Below are 23,985 nucleotides of genomic sequence, written 5' to 3' on the forward strand. Positions count from 1 at the left end.
AGTATGTTAGTCACACTAGTACACTTGTAGTACTACAAGTATGTTAGTCACACTAGTACACTTGTAGTACTAAAAGTATGTTAGTCACACTAGTACACTTGTAGTACTACAAGTATGTTAGTCACACTAGTACACATGTAGTACTACAAGTATGTTAGTCACACTAGTACACTTGTAGTACTACAAGTATGTTAGTCACACTAGTACACTTGTAGTACTACAAGTATGTTAGTCACACTAGTACACTTGTAGTACTACAAGTATGTTAGTCACTAGTACACTTGTAGTACTACAAGTATGTTAGTCACACTAGTACACTTGTAGTACTACAAATATGTTAGTCACACTAGTACACTGGTTGTAGTACTACAGATATGTTAGTCACACTAGTACACTTGTAGTACTACAAGTATGTTAGTCACACTAGTACACTTGTAGTACTACAAGTATGTTAGTCACACTAGTACACTGGTTGTAGTACTACAGGTATGTTAGTCACACTAGTACACTTGTAGTACAACAGATATGTTAGTCACACTAGTACACTTGTAGTACTACAAGTATGTTAGTCACACTAGTACACTGGTTGTAGTACTACAGATATGTTAGTCACACTAGAACACTTGTAGTACTACAAGTATGTTAGTCACACAAGTACATTTGTAGTACTACAAGTATGTTAGTCACACAAGTACACTTGTAGTACTACAAGTATGTTAGTCACACTAGTACACTGGTTGTAGTACTACAAGTATGTTAGTCACACTAGTACACTTGAAGTACTACAAGTATGTTAGTCACACTAGTACACTGGTTGTAGTACTACAAGTATGTTAGTCACACTAGTACACTTGTAGTACTACAAGTATGTTAGTCACACTAGTACACTTGTAGTACTACAAGTATGTTAGTCACACTAATACACTTGTAGTACTACAAGTATGTTAGTCACACTAGTACACTTGAAGTACTACAAGTATGTTAGTCACACTATTACACTGGTTGTAGTACTACAAGTATGTTAGTCACACTAGTACACTTGTAGTACTACAAGTATGTTAGTCACACTAGTACACTTGTAGTACTACAGGTATGTTAGTCACATTAGTACACTTGTAGTACTACAGGTATGTTAGTCACACTAGTACACTTGTAGTACTACAAGTATGTTAGTCAAACTAGTACACTTGTAGTACTACAGGTATGTTAGTTACACTAGTACACTTGTAGTACTACAAGTATGTTAGTTACACTAGTACACTTGTAGTACTACAAGTACGTTAGTCACACTAGTACACTTGTAGTACTACAAGTATGTTAGTCACACTAGTACACTTGTAGTACTACAAGTATGTTAGTCACACTTTTACACTTGTAGTACTACAAGTATGTTAGTCACACTAGTACACTTGTAGTACTACAAGTATGTTAGTCACACTAGTACACTTGTAGTACTACAAGTATGTTAGTCACACTAGTACACTGGTTGTAGTAGTACAAGTATGTTAGTCACACTAGTACACTTGTACTACAAGTATGTTAGTCACACTAGTACACTTGCACTACAAGTATGTTAGTCACACTAGTACACTTGCACTACAAGTATGTTAGTCACACTAGTACACTTGTACTACAAGTATGTTAGTCACACTAGTACACTTGCACTACAAGTATGTTAGTCACACTAGTACACTTGTACTACAAGCATGTTAGTCACACTAGTACACTTGTAGTACTACAGGTATGTTAGTCACACTAGTACACTTGTAGTACTACAGGTATGTTAGTCACACTAGTACACTTGTAGTACTACAAGTATGTTAGTCACACTAGTACACTTGTAGTACTACAAGTATGTTAGTCACACTAGTACACTTGTAGTACTACAAGTATGTTAGTCACACTAGTACACTTGTAGTACTACAGGTATGTTAGTCACACTAGTACACTGGTTGTAGTACTACAGGTATGTTAGTCACACTAGTACACTTGTAGTACTACAGGTATGTTAGTCACACTAGTACACTTGTAGTACTACAAGTATGTTAGTCACACTAGTACACTTGTAGTACTACAAGTATGTTAGTCACACTAGTACACTTGTAGTACTACAAGTATGTTAGTCACACTAGTACACTTGTAGTACTACAAGTATGTTAGTCACACTAGTACACTTGTAGTACTACAAGTATGTTAGTCACACTAGTACACTTGTAGTACTACAAGTATGTTAGTCACACTAGTACACTTGTAGTACTACAAGTATGTTAGTCACACTAGTACACTTGTAGTACTACAAGTATGTTAGTCACACTAGTACTCTTGTTGTAGTACTACAAGTATATTAGTCACACTAGTACACTTGTAGTACTACAAGTATGTTAGTCACACTAGTACACTTGTACTACAAGTATGTTAGTCACTAGTACACTTGTACTACAAGTATGTTAGTCACACTAGTACACTTGTACTACAAGTATGTTAGTCACACTAGTACACTTGTAGTACTACAAGTATGTTATTTACACTAGTACACTTGTACTACAAGTATTTTAGTCGCACTAGTACACTTGTACTACAAGTATGTTAGTCACACTAGTACACTTGTAGTACTACAAGTATGTTAGTCACACTAGTACACTTGTACTACAAGTATGTTAGTCACACTAGTACACTGGTTGTAGTACTACAAGTATGTTAGTCACGCTAGTTCACTTGTAGTACTACAAGTATGTTAGTCACACTAGTACACTTGTAGTACTACAAGTATGTTAGTCACACTAGTACACTTGTAGTACTACAAGTATATTAGTCACACTAGTACACTGGTTGTAGTACTACAGGTATGTTAGTCACACTAGTACACTGGTTGTAGTACTACAAGTATGTTAGTCACACTAGTACACTTGTAGTACTACAAGTATGTTAGTCACACTAGTACACTGGTTTTAGTACTACAGGTATGTTAGTCACACTAGTACACTGGTTGTAGTACTACAAGTATGTTAGTCACACTAGTACACTGGTTGTAGTACTACAAGTATGTTAGTCACACTAGTACACTTGTAGTACTACAGGTATGTTAGTCACACTAGTACACGTGCAGTACTACAGGTATGTTAGTCACACTAGTACACTTGTAGTACTACAGGTATGTTAGTCACACTAGTACACTGGTTGTAGTACTACAGGTATGTTAGTCACACTAGTACACTTGTAGTACTACAAGTATGTTAGTCACACTAGTACACTTGTAGTACTACAAGTATGTTAGTCACACTAGTACACTGGTTGTAGTACAACTATGTTAGTCACACTGGTACACTTGTAGTACTACAGGTATGTTAGTCACTCTAGTACACTTGCAGTACTACAGGTATGTTAGTCACACTAGTACACTTGTAGTACTACAAGTATGTTAGTCACTCTAGTACACTGGTTGTAGTACTACAGGTATGTTAGTCACACTAGTACACTGGTTGTAGTACTACAGGTATGTTAGTCACACTAGTACACTGGTTGTAGTACTACAGGTATGTTAGTCACACTAGTACACTGGTTGTAGTACTACAAGTATGTTAGTCACACTAGTACACGTGTAGTACTACAAGTATGTTAGTCACACTAGTACACTTGTAGTACTACAAGTATGTTAGTCACACTAGTACACTGGTTGTAGTACTACAAGTATGTTAGTCACACTAGTACACTTGTAGTACTACAGGTATGTTAGTCACACTAGTACACTTGCAGTACTACAGGTATGTTAGTCACACTAGTACACTTGTAGTACTACAGGTATGTTAGTCACACTAGTACACTTGCAGTACTACAAGTATGTTAGTCACACTAGTACACTTGTAGTACTACAAGTATGTTAGTCACACTAGTACACTGGTTGTAGTACTACAGGTATGTTAGTCACACTAGTACACTTGTACTACAAGTATGTTAGTCACACTAGTACACTTGTAGTACTACAAGTATGTTAGTCACACTAGTACACTGGTTGTAGTACTACAGGTATGTTAGTCACACTAGTACACTTGTACTACAAGTATGTTAGTCACACTAGTACACTTGTAGCACTACAAGTATGTTAGTCACACTAGTACACTGGTTGTAGTACTACAGGTATGTTAGTCACACTAGTACACTTGTACTACAAGTATGTTAGTCACACTAGTACACTTGTAGCACTACAAGTATGTTAGTCACACTAGTACACTTGTACTACAGGTATGTTAGTCACACTAGTACACTTGTACTACAAGTATGTTAGTCACACTAGTACACTTGTACTACAAGTATGTTAGTCACACTAGTACACTTGTACTACAAGTATGTTAGTCACACTAGTACACTTGTAGTACTACAAGTATGTTAGTCACACTAGTACACTTGTAGTACTACAAGTATGTTAGTCACACTAGTACACTTGTAGTACTACAAGTATGTTAGTCACACTAGTACACTGGTTGTAGTACTACAAGTATGTTAGTCACACTAGTACACTTGTACTACAAGTATGTTAGTCACACTAGTACACTTGTACTACAAGTATGTTAGTCACACTAGTACACTTGTACTACAAGTATGTTAGTCACACTAGTACACTTGTACTACAAGTATGTTAGTCACACTAGTACACTTGTACTACAGGTATGTTAGTCACACTAGTACACTTGTACTACAAGTATGTTAGTCACACTAGTACACTTGCAGTACTACAAGTATGTTAGTCACACTAGTACACTTGTACTACAAGTATGTTAGTCACACTAGTACACTTGTAGCACTACAGGTTACATTTATCATACAGTATTCTTTTCATGTAAGGTAAAATACAAACTGCAGTATAATATACTTAAGACATATTATACATATAGTGTATCATATACATATTTATCAATGTAATGAAGTTTTCTGCTTTTTGTGAAGAATTAAACCTATTTAGGTTTTTCAGTAGAGCTCGGTGAAGATTCAGTCCTCCATCTTCAGTTACACAACCATATAAAATGCATCGGAATATTTTTTGGAGAAATGTTACGAAATTTCTGTTTCACGTCTTGTGACAGAGTAATACAACTTATTCATCAAATCTACTAAGGACTGAGTCATGTAGATTTTTTTTGTGCTAGCTTGTGAAGCATGTTGTCATGGATATATACATTGTTTAAACTGTAGATGGTTGTTGTAGTGTTTGTGTGTCAGACAGGTATGTATGTGTTTGCTTACTGTGCATCTACAAAAATATTATTTGATGACTTTCGTAAATGGTAAACTTTCTTAAAATTTTATGTAAAAGGTTATTACTGGTAAGTATAGTAAAGATAACTAAACTGAAATACACCAGTTATATACTGATTATCTTCAGTTGGTGGTTGACTGGTATCAGTATTCTTGATATTCAAATTTTGCTTTGAATTGACATGAAGGAGAGTACAGTACAAGCAGTATATGTGTTGTGTTTGTCAGCCATTATCAAACCTCTTTCCTTTACCAGCACAGTAATACAGTATTACTAAATTTCATTTTATGTATTTATAGTATGAGGGTAATGTATATATGTATGCGTGTATGATTACTTTGGTCTTTGGGTATCCAATAACTATTCAACCACAATTTGTGGAGGAACAGTTCTCTGGCATACTTGTGGCACCATTTGCTCCTCAGGTCATTTATGTTTTGTCCTTTTCATTTTTCTTGCTGATTATGATACAAAAATCTCATTTATTTCCTCATGTCATTATTTTTTATTTGTGCTAGTTTATTATTACATTATATATTTGTAGTTACAGATGCACAACAATGCTCAGGGAGTCCCATCTTAACTATTATTATTTCGGTACGAACTTTTTTTCCCAGGATGTGACCTACAACAGTCGATTAATACCTAGGTAACTATTTACTGTTAGGGTAATGGGCAGCAGGTATCAGGAGTCTTGCCCATATGTCATGCAGTGTCTGGACATTAAAACTTCATGCATTCAGGTATGTGAGTGTTTGTGTGTGAGGTGGAGGGGAAGGAGGATTAAATCTCAGCTCCTAGCCCCACTGGGAGTGTAAGTGAATGAGCTTATTCTCCACCATGCATTTTTTTTTTTTTTTTTTTTTTTTTTTTTTTTTTTTTTTTTTTTTTTTTTTTTTTTTTTTTTTTTTTTTTTTTTTTTTTTTTACATTTGTGATTGACCTTTCCCTGTTTTTATCATCCAGCTAAAACATTTCAAGTTCTTTCTATATGAAAGAACTTGAACAAATTGTAGAGATCCAGTCAGTTATTTTGTGTAACACAGAAAAAATGCTATATAAGATGAGAATTACCCAACGCAAGAAGTAAATCAGGTTTTAGAGAAGGTATGTGTGGTGACTACCCAAGTGCTGCCAATGGTAACAGTAACAGGAACCTGTTGTTGTCTTAAAACACAGAGCAGCACAATAGTGCATAACCTCTCTGCCTACTGACTCCTACCAGAGAGATGCCACTGATTACGCTGAAGGGTTCTAAAATTTAAGGTTACCCAAGCAAGTCACGAAGAACTAATTACCAGGCTTGAAAATCAGTTCACATCCGTGATAACAGTTCTTTCTACTCAACATTGTACTACTTTTGATGAAGCAGAATAATAGAAGCTTATAAACTAAGTTGTATGTGGTTGAAAGTGTTGACACTCCCATGATCAACAAGGTAAAATGGAACATTAGTGCAACATTAGGATACAAGATGTCAGGTGCACATGCACATGAGTTTGACAAACAAACTCCAGGTAGAGCACAACTGTTGTTGCTCAAATTTAGTGACATTACAGTCAAATCTGACATAATTAAGCCAGTGGTATCTCTAGGAAAAATGTGCTGCCGTCATCTATTCCATAGATTACAACAGATAAATAACAAATCAGAACTTTATTCATCAGTGCTTTTTTAGGAGTGAATAATTACTTGCAAGAAAATTGCATATTTGAATAACATCTTCAAATTTTCCCTGTTGACATTGGCTATGTGTAAGAGGTGTAAAGCAATCATTGACCTAGGTACCACTGTATACTTAAAGCATATACTACCAGAGTCTGTGTTCTAGTGTATTTCCATGCGTGCACGCGTGTGCATGCACACACATACAAGGCGAGGTGTCAGAGTGGGCGCCTATGACAAGTGGGTTCCACAGGCGTCAGTCCTAGAACTGGTGCAGTTTCTGGCATTTGTGAACAACATGACAGAAGAAATAGACTCAGAAGTGTCCCTGTTAACAGATGACATGAAGTTGATGAGAAGAATTCAATTGGACGAGGACCAGGCGGAACTACAAAGGGATCTGGACAGGGCTGCAGGCCTGGTCCAGCAACTGGCTCCTGGCGTCCAACCCCACCAAGTGCAAAGTCATGAAGATTGGGGAAGGGCAAAGAAGACCGCAGATGGAGTACAGTCTAGGGAGCCAGAGACTACGAATCTCACTCAAGGAAAAGGATCTTGGGGTGAGTATAACACCGGGCACATCTCCTGAGGCGCACATCAACCAAATAACTGCTGAAGCATACGGTGCCTAGCAAACCCAAGAACAGCATTCCAACATCTCAAGGAATCGTTCAGGACCCTATACACCATGTATGTTAGGCCTATATTTGAGTATGCAGCACCAGTTTGGAATCCACACCTAGCCAAGCATGTAAGGAAACTAGAGAAAGTGCAAAGGTTTGCAACAAGACTAGTCTCAGAGCCAAGGGGCATGCCCTATGTGGAGAGGTTAAGGGAAATCTACCTGACGACACGGGTGGATAGGAGAGAGTGGGGGATATGATAACGACATATAAAATACTGAGAGGAATTGACAAGGTGGGCAGAGACAGGATGTTCCAGAGATGGGACACAGCAACAAGGGGTCAGTTGGAAGTTGAAGACTCAGATGAATTACAGGGATGTTAGGAAGTATTTCTTCAGTCTGGGAAGTGATGTAGTCTGGAGAATAGTCTGGGAAGTGATGTAGTGGAGGCAGGATCCATACATAACTTTAAGAAGAGGTATGATAAAGCTCTTGGAGCAGGAAGAGTGACCTACTAGCAACCAGTGAAGAGGCAGGTCCAGGAACTGTGGCTTGACCCCTGTATCCACAACTAGATGAGTACATGGGGGGCCTGAAACATGGAGAATTAAGGTGATGGATGTGGTACTTGAAAACCTCAAGTACCTCAGGGACACTACCAGAGAGAGGAGAGGATGAACCTGCAGGGCTGGACCTCATATTCACCTTGATTAGTTCTGACATTGAGGACATCACATATGAAAGGCTCCTTGGAGCTAGTGATCACATGGTCCTGAATTTCGAATATATTGTAGAGTTAAAAGTGAGGAGTGAAGCAGCATAAGTAGGCCAGGAAAAGCCAAACTACAAAAGAGGGGACTACAGATGAGGAATTTCCTGCATGAGATACAGTGGGAAAGAGAACTGGTGGTAAAAACAGTAAATGAATGGATGGCTTAATAATGTTGAACTTGGCCATATGGAGTGCAAAGGGGATTTGGGGGTTGTGGTGGGCAGCAACCTTAATCCTTTCAGGGTCAGCAGGCCCTCCCCTAAACTTGTTCTCAGGGTGAGCAGGCCCTCTCCTAAACTTGTTCTCAGGGTTGGAAATTTTTCGAAAAAAAAAAAAATCTTGGGAAATGATAGAGAATCTTTTCCTGATCATAATGACACCAAAAGTATAAAATTTGATGGAAAACTTATGGAATTATGCTCTCGTGAAGTTAGAGGTCTTGACGATGTTTACGCATCGGCAATTTCGCCCACTTGAGCCTTATTTTCAGCCAATTCCAATGTATCAGTCATCAAAAATCATAAATATTTTGCTAGACCTCCATTTTCTCTATCAAATGAGTACAAGAAACCACCCATTTACTGATTTCAACTATCCAATAAAGTGGTCCGAAATTGGCAATTTTTGCCAATTTCACACAAATTTCAAAAGATTCCAATTTCCAAATAGGGTCCAGAATAAACAAGACAGACATTCCTGGCACTAAAATAAAAATTTTTCTGTTCATCAGTCACGTCCCCTGGCCTCTCTTATACACCTACCATCCGACTTACGACCTGCTCGACATGCTTCCACTCGACTTACGACCGTACATCTGGCAGCTGGGCTGGGCCTGCTGATACATGCCACTGTACAATATTTGACAATACTCGATACTCGCAGCGGCAATGCGCCATGCAGGCAGCATCAGTTACCATACCCTATCAGCAGCATCATACGTACTGTACTAACTGGACAGTAAATTTCACCTTGGTCTGTAAGAGGAAGTCTGAATTTTGCACTAGAGATTGTGGCAGGAAAGGCTCTTACTCTCAAACTCTCTCTATTTGTTTTCACTGTTGCACATAAATGTCTGTCTGTCTGTATCTGTCCGTCTACCTGTCTTTTGTCTTCCTGTGTCTACCTGTGTGTCTGTCTTTCTGTCTGCTTGTCTGTCTCAGAGCCACTCATGAACCAACAGGTATTACACACAAAGCAGAGTTGTCACATCTTCAATATGATGTTAATATCGGTATACAGCTTATTTATCTATCACAATTCATTTAATATGACATAATAAACAATATAATTAACATAAAAGCCTGATATACACTCTAGAATGAATAAAATATGAACTTAACTACTTTAAACTCAACATCTTGCACCTGTGCTGGTGTGCAGGTACACATTAAAATCATTAACCCTTTGAGGGTTTTCGTCGTACTAGTACGTCTTACGCGTAGGGGTTTTTAACGTACTAGTACGCATAAATTCTAGCGGCCTCAAATCTCGCGCGAAAAGGCTGGTAGGCCTAGGTGTGAGAGAATGGGTCTGCGTGGTCGGTGTGCGCGGTAGAAAAAAAATCTGGGACCCAGTGGTGCATTGTGGGAATGCCCTCTTAGTAAACAATGTCCACCATGCCTCGCGGTAAGAAGCTCCTCACTCCTCGGCGAATTGGGACACTTTTGTTCCCCAGTGACAGTTCTAATAGTGATGGAAGTGCCAGTGAAGATGAGTTTCGTGGTTTTAGTGAGGTTTTGACCGAAACTAATGACCATAATATCGGTAATAGTGAAGAAAACCCAGACGACCCTCAGCCTTCCACCTCTGGTGCTGGGCCCTCGTGTTCACGTTCAGTTGTTCCAGAACCCAAGAGGAAACTTCTATTTTCCCAAATCCCAGACTCAGATGAGAGCATGGGTGATGATAGTGATAGTGAATATGAACTACAAGCTCTTCAAACTAGTTCCAGTAGTGATAGTGAAGTGCAATATTCCCCAGTGAAACGTCAGTATATACGACGATATATGCGCTCTGGAAGTGTGCCATATGCTATTCCAAGGGGAAGGAGTGTATCTCGGAGTACATCCCGTGGCTGTACAACAGGAACAGACAGTGAAAATGATGAAGATACTGTTGCAATTGGGATGGAAAATGTGCGTGGTGGTAGTGGTGCCGGCGGTGAGGCACCAGCAGTGGGCCATGCTGCCACCCACGCCGCTGCCTCAGCTGATCTAGAACAAAGGCCACCATCCCCCACTCCCCCACCACACCAGCCTCCACAACCACAACCACCTGTCATTGTCCAGTACCCACCAGCAGACCGCACCTGGGATTGGCAGGAAGCTGTCAATTTTGTTCCAAATCCCCACCAGTTTGATGGCAGCCAAAGTGGAATACGGCCATCTTGTGCACTTGGGAACAATGCCACTGAACTGGAATGTTTCGAGTTATTCTTTGACGAACCACTGATGAAAAGTATTGTCATGGAAAGCAACACATACTACGAGTACACCATGGCAAACACATTACTTTCACCAAAATCACGTCTACACCAGTGGAAGGAGGCAACTGTGGCTGAGATGTATCTTTTCTTAGCCACAATAATGCTTATGCCACATGTGTATAAGCACAGTGTGAAATCATACTGGTCAACAGACCCCCTGATTGCAACACCAGGTTTCAGTGATATAATGCCAGTGAATCGATTTGTGCTAATGTTACGTATGCTTCACTTCTCAGATAAAACCAGGCCTGACAGAACTGACAGGTTATATAAGATTAGGAATGTGTTTGTGTATCTGAAACAGAAATTCAGTACGCATTTTTATCCCTTCAGGAAGCTTGTAATTGACGAGTCTTTGATTCTGTTCAAAGGAAGACTCTCTTTCAAGCAGTACATACCAAGCAAGAGGAAACGCTTTGGTATAAAGTTGTTTGTGCTTTGTGATTGTTACAGTGGTCTGGTATTGGATATTATTGTGTACACTGGAAGTTATACATTGCAAAATACCAGGAAGTTATTGGGCATCTCAGGTGATGTGGTTCGAACAGTGATAGAACCATACCTTGGTAAGGGGCATATATTATATACAGATAACTGGTACACAAGCCCCTCACTCAGTGATTTTTTGCGAGTGAACATGACAGATGTGTGTGGCACAGTGCGTGCAAATCGAAAACATATGCCCAGGTTTGACGCTGGCACTTGTAGAGGTGAGGTGCAGGCGTTTGCTGCCAATGACATCATGGCATTTCGGTGGCATGACAAACGAGATGTCACACTGTTGTCATCAATTCACCCTAATGAAATGGCAAACAGTGGCAGGCAGCATAGAGAGAGAAATGAACCCATACTAAAACCTGCAGCTGTGATTGATTACACCTTCAACATGCGTTCAGTGGACAAATGTGACATGCAGATTGGGTTTGCTGATTGTGTTCGCAAGAGTTATAAGTGGTACATCAAACAGTTTTTCCATCTTCTGGACATTTTCATGCTCAATGCTTATAATATGTATAAGATGAGCACCAGAAACAAACCACAGTATGGCGAATTCTGTTTGTCTGTCATCAGACAAATAGTATTCAAGTACCAAGGAACAGCACCTGCAATTGACCACCCACCAAATTATCAACAACTACCTGCTCGTCTGAAGCATGGTGATCACTTCCTGGTAAAACTGCCTGCTACTGCTTTGAAGAAAAAGGCTCAGAAGAGGTGTTACGTCTGTGCACATACAAGAAAACGCACACAACAACGCAGAGACACTCGTTTTATGTGTGAGGAGTGTAAAACTCCACTGTGCATGACACCATGTTTCAAAGAGTCCCACAGGCTGCAGAACTTCTAGAAACATTCCCTGTGACTGTATATGTGTATATAAAATATAGAAAAATAGTAATAAACAACATTTCATATCGTTTGTTTGTGTAAATATTTTCTGTAAACAAAATAATGACAACAGTGTTTACGCCCTTATTGTGTAGTATTGAAAAAGAAATAACTTACAAAATACTGATCATGTTGGCCTCAGAGGCCATAAAAGTTACTCAGAACAAGAAAAATTGAAAAATAATTGAAAATAGTACATAAAAAAGTAAATAGAAAAATACCGGGTGACGGCAGTCGGCGATGTTACCATATGTTGTTCAGTTTTGGCAAATTTCACACCTCCATATCTCGGTAAGTATTGACGTTAAAATTTTTTTGCTTAGCCTATAATGTTTAGAAAAAAATACTCTATTTTTTCATAAGAAAAAATAATTTTTTTTTTTTTTTTGAAATTTGGCCGACCCTGAGAACGAGTTTCGGAGAGGGCCTGTCGACCCTCAAAGGGTTAAGAGTATGTATTTGTCTTTAAGATGCCATATTAATAATGATAATAACACAATAATAATCACTCTGAGGTGCATTAAATGTGTACAAAACGTTAATACATATAGACATTTTGCTTAATCCATCTATGATTTTTTTTTTTTTTCAAAATTATATAATAAACACACTATGTAACATACAAATTAACATAAATATGAGATGTTTTTCTAGTAGGCCTGACAGAGTGAACAAAAACCATTCGTGTCTGGGCTGGTGACAACAACAACAACTAGTTTGTTTACAAAACTTGCAAACCTTCTACACTCATTCTCTCTCTCGTTTATTCATTTAATCTTGTTTACTCACCTCTCACTTTACATGAAGACTACAGATATTTTAAGGTAAGTAATGAGTTAACACTATATTATAGTTTAATAATAATAATATTATTATTATTATTTTTATTATCACACTGGCCGATTCCCACCAAGGCAGGGTGGCCCGAAAAAGAAAAACTTTCACCATCATTCACTCCATCACTGTCTTGCCAGAAGGGTGCTTTACACTACAGTTTTTAAACTGCAACATTAACACCCCTCCTTCAGAGTGCAGGCACTGTACTTCCCATCTCCAGGACTCAAGTCCGGCCTGCCGGTTTCCCTGAACCCCTTCATAAATGTTACTTTGCTCACACTCCAACAGCACGTCAAGTATTAAAAACCATTTGTCTCCATTCACTCCTATCAAACACGCTCACGCATGCCTGCTGGAAGTCCAAGCCCCTCGCACACAAAACCTCCTTTACCCCCTCCCTCCAACCTTTCCTAGGCCGACCCCTACCCCGCCTTCCTTCCACTACAGACTGATACACTCTTGAAGTCATTCTGTTTAGCTCCATTCTCTCTACATGTCCAAACCACCTCAACAACCCTTCCTCAGCCCTCTGGACAACAGTTTTGGTAATCCCGCACCTCCTCCTAACTTCCAAACTACGAATTCTCTGCATTATATTCACACCACACATTGCCCTCAGACATGACATCTCCACTGTCTCCAGCCTTCTCCTCGCTGCAACATTCATCACCCATGCTTCACACCCATATAAGAGCGTTGGTAAAACTATACTCTCAAACATTCCCCTCTTTGCCTCCAAGGACAAAGTTCTTTGTCTCCACAGACTCCTAAGTGCACCACTCACTCTTTTTCCCTCATCAATTCTATGATTCACCTCATTTTTCATAGACCCATCCGCTGACACGTCCACTCCCAAATATCTGAATTACGTTCACCTCCTCCATACTCTCTCCCTCCAATCTGATATCCAATCTTTCATCACCTAATCTTTTTGTTATCCTCATAACCTTACTCTTTCCTGTATTCACCTTTAATTTTCTTCTTTTGCACACCCTACCAAATTCATCCACCAATCTCTGCAACTTCTCTTCAGAATCTCCCAAGAGCACAGTGTCATCAGCAAAGAGCAGCTGTGACAACTCCCACTTTGTGTGTGATTCTTTATCTTTTAACTCCACGCCTCTTGCCAAGACCCTCGCATTTACTTCTCTTACAACCCCATCTATAAATATATTAAACAACCACGGTGACATCACACATCCTTGTCTAAGGCCTATTATTATTAATATTAGTACATACAGCAAGCGTGCGTGAGCGTGTTAGATAGGAGTGAATGGAGACGAATGGTACTTGGGACCTGACGATCTGTTGGAGTGTGAGCAGGGTAATATTTAGTGAAGGGATTCAGGGAAACCGGTTATTTTCATTTAGTCGGACTTGAGTCCTGGAAATGGGAAGTACAATGCCTGCACTTTAAAGGAGGGGTTTGGGATATTGGCAGTTTGGAGGGATATGTTGTGTATCTTTATATGTGTATGCTTCTAAACTGTTGTATTCTGAGCACCTCTGCAAAAACAGTGATAATGTGTGAGTGTGGTGAAAGTGTTGAATGATGATAAAAGTATTTTTTTGGGGGGGATTTTCTTTCTTTTTTGGGTCACCCTGCCTCGGTGGGAGACGGCCGACTTGTTGAAAAAAAAAAAAGTATTATTGTAATAATAATGTAATAATAATTATTAATATTATTATTAGTTTAGGGCACTGGAGCACAGATCCACTGTATAGCACTTTGTCTGGATTTTTGGGGTTATTCTAGGTAATTTATACTATGTATAATAATTTTAGTTATGTGTACCTGTGTGTGTGTGTGTGTGTGTGTGAGAGAGAGAGAGAGAGAGAGAGATAGAGATAGATAGATAGATAGATAGATATACAGTGGACCCCCGCATAACGGACGCCTTGCATAGCGGACAATCCGCATAGCGGACGCTTTGATCGCTAAAATTTTGCCCCGCATAGTGGACAAAAACCCGCTCAGCGGCCTTCGTCCGAGACGCGTCCAATGTGCGCCCTCAGCCAGCCTCACATGTGCCGCCTGTGCCATTGTTTACCAGCCAGCCTCCGCGGTAACATCCAAGCATACACTCGGAATATTTCGTATTATTACAGTGTTTTCGGTGCTGTTTCTGGAAAATAAGTGACCATGGGCCCCAAGAAAGCTTCTAGTTCCAACCCTACAGCAATAAGGGTTAGGATTCCTATTGAAATGAAGAAAGAGATCATTGATAAGTATGAAAGTGGAGTACGTATCACCGACCTGGTCAGGTTGTACAAGAAACCCAAATCAACCATCTCTTCTATTGTGGGCAAGAAAACGGCAATCAAGGAAGCTGTTGTTGCCAAAGGTTTAACTGTGTTTTCGAAACAAAGATCGCAAGTGATGGAAGATGTTGAGAGACTCTTATTGGTGTGGATAAATGAAAAACAGCTAGCAGGAGATAGCGTCTCTCAAGCGATCATATGTGAAAAGGCTAGGAAGTTGCATGACGATTTAATTAAAAAAATGCCTGCAACTAGTGATGATGTGAGTGCATTTAAGGCCAGCAAAGGTTGGTTTGAGAGATTTAAGAAGCGTAGTGGCATCCATAGTGTGATACGGCATGGTGAGGCTGCCAGTTCGGACCACAAAGCGGCTGAAAAATATGTGCATGAATTCAAGGAGTACATAGAAACTGAAGGACTGAAACCTGAACAAGTGTTTAATTGTGATGAAACAGGCCTGTTCTGGAAGAAAATGCCAAGCAGGACCTACATTACTCAGGAGGAAAAGGCACTCCCAGGACATAAGCCTATGAAAGACAGGCTTACTTTGTTGATGTGTGCCAATGCTAGTGGTGATTGCAAAGTTAAGCCTTTATTAGTGTATCACTCTGAAACTCCCAGAGCGTTCAGGCAAAAGAATGTCCTCAAGGATAATTTGTGTGTGCTGTGGAGGGCAAACAGTAAGGCATGGGTCACTAGGGACTTTTTCTATAACTGGTTACACCATGCATTTGCCCCCAATGTGAAAGATTACCTAACTGAAAAGAAATTAGACCTTAAGTGCCTCCTGGTGTTAGACAATGCCCCTGGTCATCCTACAGATGTGGCAGAGCGACTTTATGGGGACTTGAGCTTCATTAAGGTGAAGTTTTTGCCTCCTAATACCACTCCTCTCCTGCAGCCCATGGACCAGCAGGTCATTTCCAACTTCAAGAAACTGTACACAAAAGCTCTGTTTCAAAAGTGCTTTGAAGTGACCACAGACACTCGATTGACTCTAAAAGAGTTTTGGAAGGATCACTTTAATATCCTCAATTGTGTAAACCTTATAGGTAAGGCTTGGGAGGGAGTGACTAAGAGAACCTTGAACTCTGCTTGGAAGAAACTGTGGCCAGAATGTGTAGACAAAAGGGATTTTGAAGGGTTTGAGGCTAACCCTGAGAGGAGTATACCAGTTGAGGAATCAATTGTGGCATTGGGGAAGTCCTTGGGGTTGGAGGTTAGTGGGGATGATGTGGAAGAGTTGGTGGAGGAGGACAATGAAGAACTAACCACTGATGAGCTGATAGATCAACTTCAAGAGCAAGAGGCCAGACCTGGGGAAACTGGTTCAAAGGAGGGGAGAGAGAAATTGAAGGAATTGCCTACTTCAAAGATTAAGGAAATGTGTGCAAAATGGCTTGAAGTGCAAACCTTTTTTGATGAAAATCACCCTCACACAGCTATTGCAAGCCGTGCTGGTGACTGTTACAATGACAGTGTTGTGAACCACTTTAGACAAATCATAAAGGAACGAGAGGTACAGGCCACTATGGACAGATATGTTGTGCGAAAGAAGTCCAGTGACTCTGAAGCTGGTCCTAGTGGCATTAAAAGAAGAAGGGAAGTAACCCCAGAAAAGGACTTGCCTCCTCAAGTCTTAATGGAAGGGGATTCCCCTTCTAAACACTAACACTCTCTCTCCCCTCCTCCCATCCCATCAATCACCACCAGATCTTCAATAAAAGTAAGTGTCATGTAATTGTGCATGCCTTTTTCAGTTTGTGTGTACTAAAATTAACATTTTTTTGTGGTAAAAAAAATTTTTTTTCATACTTTTGGGTGTCTTGCACGGATTAATTTTATTTCCATTATTTCTTATGGGGAAAATTCATTCGCATAGCGAACATTTCGCATAACAGCCAGCCCTCTTGCACGGATTAAGGTCGCTATGCGGGGGTCCACTGTATATCCAAATTCAGTCAGCCAGCCAGCCAGCCGAATATGTATTACACATGTTCCAGAGTTGTTTCTTTTCACTTAGGGTATAGGATATAGGACATTTTGCCAGGATGACACTACCAGTGGTATTCTCCCATTCCACTGTGTCGACAATACTTGAAGATAACAGTAACATACGATACTGTATGAGATGTAAAATTTACAATACAGTTCACTACCATGTACAGGTCTCCCTCAACATTCACGTTTTCAACTTTCACGGGCTTCACACATTCGCGAATTCCCAACCGCCAAATTCCCAGCCACCAAATTCCCAGCCGCCAAATCATATTTAAGTTTCCCGCCACCTGCGAGTCTGTACTACCCTCCCTCCGACCCCCGCAACTGGCAGCCAGCCCTCCCACCACTCAGTGTGGTGAGTGTTTTGTTTATTCACTATTTGCTATTAAACTACAGTATAAATAATGTAAACCCATTCATGACTGCATATTGGAATGGCTATTCGAACAGGTATTAGACGGTGACATCATACGTTTACTCTTTAACACTGCAAAGAATTAAACATTTTTGCTACAGCTAATAATAACAATAGTAGTAGTAATAATAATAATAATAATAATAATAAATATGATATAATTGAAGAAGGAAATTGTACAAAAATACGAGAGAGTGGTTGACACATCGTCAGTGTGACTTTGTTTATGCTGGAGTGAACATTAGTCTCCCTGCTCTTCCAAACATTTCACAATAATTCATTGTGTTTGGTGCTTGTAGATTGAGTGTGACTGGAGTGGTAGAGGCAGAGATTGAGGCAATGGTATTTAACCCTTTGACTGTTTCAGGCCTCTCTCTGAAACTGTCATTCTATGTCGCTCAATTTTTGAAAAAAAAAATTATTTTTCTTATGAAATGATAGAGAATCTTTTCCCGATGGTAGTGACACCAAAAGTTCGAAATTTGGTCGAAAACTCATGGAATTATGCTCCCGCGAAGTTAGCGGTCTCGGCGATATATGCGTATCGGCGATTTCGCCGACTTTGAGCCCTATTTTCAGCCAATTCCATTGTTCCAGTTGATCAAACTCATAGCTAATTCTTTAGAACTCCATTTTATCTATCAGCTGAGTACAAGAAACCTCCCATTTACTAATTTGGACTACCCAATATGGTGGTCAGAAATTGGCAATTTGGCCAATTTCACGCAAACTAAAAAAGATGTCAATTTCAAAATAGGGTCCAGAATAAACAAGGTAGACATTCGTGGCACTAAAATAACATATGCTCTGTTCATTAGTCACATCTCTAGGCCCTTCTTATATTATTATTGCTTTCTATTTTGATTTTTTATTCATACAAAAAAATACAAAATTTACTGTTATGCAGACTACTGCATTATTGTAAAAATGGTATAAATAATATCAGTGCGCTAGTAAAAGAATATTAGACTCCTCAGTTGACGTGTATTGGATGTGTGGTGTGATTTATTTACTCCTGAACATTGGTAAAAATCGAACATTTCCGCTACTTTGAGCTCAGTTTCAAAGTAGTTTTCATCGTCAAAGTAATGAAAATCATCTCTATTTCTGTAATATGTTTTCCATTTTATCACCTAAGACCATGAAAACGCGAATACAACGATAAATACTATACGAAAATACACCTCAAAGTCGGCGTTTTATTCCAAAAAAACGATCAGAGTTTTTTTTTTCTCATTACGCAATGTGTGCTGCAGGATTTTTTTTATGTGGTGCACACTGACCACACAGACCCATTCTCTCACATGTGGGCCTACCAGCTTTCTCCCGCTTGATTTGAAGCCGCTGGAATTATTGAGTATATATACGTCAGAAACATTGGCTCGTAAGACGTATTTATACGTCGAAAACAGTCAAAGGGTTAATAACATGTTAATAATAATACATGTTATTAATAATATGTACTATTATTATTTATAACATATATGTTATTAAATACATACATGTTAATAATAATACATGTTATTAATAATAACATGTACTATTATTATTTATAACATATACATGTATGTTATTAAATACCACTGCCTCAACCGCTGAATTATTGTGAAATGTTTGGAAGAGCAGGGAGACTAATGTTCACTCCAGCATAAACAAAGTCACACTGACGATGTGTCAACCACTCCCTCGTATTTTTGTACAATTTCCTTCTTCAATTATATCGTATTTATTATTATTATTATTATTATTATTATTATTATTATTATTATTGTTATTATTATTATTATTGTTGTTGTTATTATTAGCAATAGCAGAAATGTTCGATTCTTTGCAGTGTTCAAGAGTAAACACATGATGTCACCGTCTAATACCTTTCCTAATAGCAGTTCCAATATGCAGTCATGGATGAGTTTACATTATTTATTCTGTAGTTTAATAGCAAATAATGAACAAACAAAACACTCACCACACTGAGTGGTGGGAAGGCTGGCTGCCAGTTGTGGGGGTCGGAGGGAGGGTAGTAGGGACTCGCAGTGGTGGAGTCTGTGTTATTTAATAACATACATGTTGTTAACATACATGTTATTAAATAACATACGTTATTAAAGCATAACATGTATATATTTAGTACAATTTACGACGTTTTCATGTATTTTATGATTATTCATGGTTCAACAAGTTAAGGAAGCAGTATTGTAATATATTTCCCTACAATATATTGGGGCACCAAACATTCACGGTTTTTCAACATTCGCGAGGCTCTTGATCCCCTAACCCTCGCGAATGTTGAGGGAGACCTGTATACAAATATGCAGTACATAAATGATTAAAATATATCAATAGAAGTAAATTATGGTAAAAAGAATGAAATAATGATTGTACATTACATTGCAGTATTATGTAGGTAGTTTATATAAACGTTTGACATTATGCCCTACCCAGTATATCGGCAATTTTCAAAGTTTCGACTTACGTCCATTTTGACTTACGACCAGTTGGTCAAAACCAAGCTCAGTCGTAAGTTGGACGGTACTTGTATTTCTTTTGCTTTCCACTTTGAATTTTTATTCTCACAAAAAAAAAAATAGAAGATTTACTGTTATGCAGATTACTGCATTAGTGTAGAAATGGTATAAATAATATCAGTGCACTTGTGAAAGAATGTTAGACTCACCAGTTGACGTGTATTGGATGCGTGGCATGATTTGTTTACTTTTGAACTTTGGCAAAAATCGAACATTTCTGCTATTTTGAGCTCAATTTCAAAGGTACTTTTTATTGTGAAACCAATCAAATTCATCTCAATTTCTGTAATATGTCTTCCATTGTATAAAATGAGACCAGGAAAATACACTGCAAATTTGCTGTTTTAAAGCAAAAACATGGTCGGAGTTTTTTTTTCTCATGCACTGTGTGCTGCAGGATTTTTTTTATACTGTGCACACTGACCACATAGACCCATTCTTTCATATGACATTGAAGAATGATAAAATTAATTCATAGCATTAGAAATCTTCTGTATGAAGAAAGATTGAAGTCCCTTAAATTACTTTCACTTGTAAGACGAAGAATGAGGGGAGACATGATCAAAGGGGATATAAATAAGGTCTTGAGGATACCTCTCCAATAGAAAAAGTATAGAAGACAAAGGACCCAAGAAAATAAGGAGAGTAGCTTAAGAGCCAGACATAAATACATATAGATAAGGAGGGAGGCCTAGCGGCAATACAAAATGATGTATCATCAAAAGCCAGATCTGACCCAAAGCTGTTGTACAGCAACATCAGGAGGAAAACAACAATCAAGTTTCAGGTAATCAGATTGAGGAAGGAAGGAAGGAGGGGAGATCACAAGAAACGACAAAGAGGTATACGGGGAACTCTACACGAGATTCAAGGAAGTGTTTTCGGTGGAGACAGAAAGGACTCCAGCAAACCAGGATGGAAGGGTACACCAACAAGTGCTGAACACATTACATATAACAGAGGAGGAGGTGAAGTGACTGCTTGGTGAGCTAGGTACCTCAAGGCAGTGGGACTGGACATCTCTCCGTGGGTCCTGAGAGATGAAGCAGAGGCACTATGTGTGCCATTAACAACCTCTTCAACACATCTGTCGAAACAGGGCATCTACCTGAAGTGTGAAAGACAGTAAACATAGTCTCAGTCTTTAAGAAAGGAGACAGGCAGGTGGCATTAAATTACAGACTGGTGTCACTGACATGCATTTTATGCAAAGTCTTGGAGAAGCTTATCAGGAGAAGAGTGGTGGAGCACCTAGAAAGTAATGAGCTTATAAATTGATAACCAGCATGGTTTCAGGGAAGGTAAATCCTGTGTCACAAACCTACTTGAGTTTTACAACAAGGTGACAGAAGAGAAGAGAAGAGAAAGGGGGTGAGTAAATTACATTTTCATGGACTGCAAGAAGTCCTTTGACACAGTTCCTCTCAAAAGATTAGGGTAAAAGCTAAAGGAGCCAGCAGGAATAACAGGAAAGCTATTGCAATGGATCAAAGAATGCCTAACAGGAAGGAAACGAGTGATGGTACATAACGAGGTGTCAGAGTGGGCGCCTGTGATGAGTGGAGTTCCACAAGGGCCAGGCTGTGGTTCATACATTAGACTATGTATAGCTTTCACCAGCAGTCTGGTTGATCAGGTCATCCACCAAGACCTGGTCTAGGAGAGGGCTGTGGAGGCGTTGATTCCCAGAATCCCTGCTGCGTGAACTCCAGGTAAGTATTGTTTCTAAACTCTTCGATGTGTTCACTATATTTAATGTTACCACGTCAAGTATTGTTTACACTCAATATGTGTAACATATGTTTATTGTTCTTATAAAAAATGTCTTCACTAGTACATTATTATGTTCTCGTGTTTCTAATAATGGACTATTATATTACATAGTAGCTTTAGCATTACCATGTCAACTATTTTTATTTACACATATCTCGTATTTGTTTTATATATGTGCCATATGTTTTTCTTGTATTAGCATCATCACTCCAAGTATATCTGCCAAAAATATTTTACATAACTGAGTTTTTCATATAAGAACCAGTATAAATCTGTTTTCTTAAATATATTAACTGGAAAATGAACCATTAATATTTTTATTATTCCAGTGCCTGCAACTTCTTGCAAGCTCAATTTAGCTGCTGAAATAACAGCTGTTACTCACAAAATGCTAATAACATGATTGCAAACAAACCACAGTATTGTGGTTTGTCACAGTTATAGGGCAGATGTTGCAAGTGTATGGAATAGGTGGTAAGTTACTAAATCTGTAAAGAGTTTTTGGAGAATAGTGAGGCTCAGGTTAGGGTGTGTAGGAGAGAGGGAGATTATTTCCCTGTAAAAGTAGGTCTTAGATAGGGATGTGTAATGTCACCATGGTTGTTTAATATATTTGTAGATGGGGTTGTAAAGGAAGTAAATGCTAAGGTGTTGGGGAGAAGGATGGGATAAATTATGGGGAATCAAATACAAAATTGGAGTTGACACAGTTACTTAGTGCTGATGATGCTGTGCTTTTGGGAGATTCTAAAGACATGTTGCAAAGGTTAGTGGACGAGTTTGGGAGGGTGTGTAAAGGCAGAAAGTTGAAAGTGAATATAGATAAAAGTAAGGTGATGAGGGAATCAAATGATTTAGGTATAGAAAAATTGGATATCACATTGGAGAAAGGGAGTATGGAAGAAGTTAATTTTTTCAAATATTTGTGAGTTGATGTGTCAGCAGATGGGTTTATGAAGGATGAGGTAAACCATAGAATTGATGAAGGAAAAAAGGTGAGTGGTGCATTGAGGTATCTGTGGAGACAAAGAACGTTATCCATGGAGGCAAAGAAGGAAATGTACAAGAGTTTAATGGTACCAACACTCTTATATGGGTGTGAAGCATGGGTTGTAAATGATGCAGTGAGGAGGTGGCTGGAGGCAGTGGAGATGTCGTGTCTAAGCACAGTGTGTGGTGTAAATATGTAGGGAAATTGTAGTGTGAAAATTAGGAGGAAGTGTGGAGTTAATAAAAGTATTAGAGGGCTGAAGAGGGGCTGTTGATGTGGTTTGGTCATTTAGAGAGAATGGAACAAAGTAGAATGACTTGGAGAGTGTATAAATCTGTTGGGGAAGGAAGGCGGGGTAAGGGGTCATCCCCATAAAGGTTCGAGGGAGGGGGTAAAGGAAGTTTTGTGGGCGAGGGGCGTAGACTTCCAGGAAGCGTGCGTGAGCATATTAGATAGGAGTGAATGGAAATCACTGGTTTTTGGGATCTGACGAGCTGTTGGAGTGTGAGCAGGCTAATATTTTGTGAAAGGATTCAGGGAAACTGTTTAGTCAGACTTGAGTTCTGTAAATGGAAAGTACAATGCCAGCACTTTAAAGGAGGGGTTTAGGACATTCGTTGTTTGGAGGGATGTCTAAACTCTTGTATCTGAGCACCTCTGCCAAGACAGTGATAACATGGGTGATGGTGAAAGTGTTGAATGATGAAAGTTTTTTCTTTTTGGGTTTTTCTTTCTTTTTGGCTCGCCCTACTTCGGTGGGAAATGGCCGACGTGTTAAAAAAAAAAAATTATACTTGTGTGGAAAATAAACTTATACACTGTGCTGGCGTGCAGGTACACATTAAAATCACTAAAAGTGTCTCTCTAGTCTTGAAGATGCCACATTAGTATTATTATTGTTAATAATAATCACTACAGGGTGTTTTAAATGTCATATATTATGGTAATGTAGCCATTTTCTTTAATCCATCTACAATATTTTTTTCAAAACTATA

At 38.9% G+C, this 23,985-nt stretch overlaps 1 protein-coding gene and 1 long non-coding RNA gene across 6 annotated transcripts in view; one reads left to right on the forward strand and one right to left on the reverse strand.

Annotated features, from left to right (window-relative positions):
• LOC128705417 (female sterile (1) homeotic) overlaps positions 1-23,985 on the forward strand; it is a 684,385-nt gene that overhangs the window by 571,133 nt on the left and 89,267 nt on the right. The window lies entirely within an intron of this gene.
• LOC138853766 (uncharacterized) overlaps positions 1-23,985 on the reverse strand; it is a 180,308-nt gene that overhangs the window by 18,040 nt on the left and 138,283 nt on the right. The window lies entirely within an intron of this gene.

Source organism: Cherax quadricarinatus, chromosome 3 (assembly GCF_038502225.1).
Source record: "Cherax quadricarinatus isolate ZL_2023a chromosome 3, ASM3850222v1, whole genome shotgun sequence".
NCBI classification, from domain to species: Eukaryota; Metazoa; Arthropoda; class Malacostraca; order Decapoda; family Parastacidae; genus Cherax; species Cherax quadricarinatus.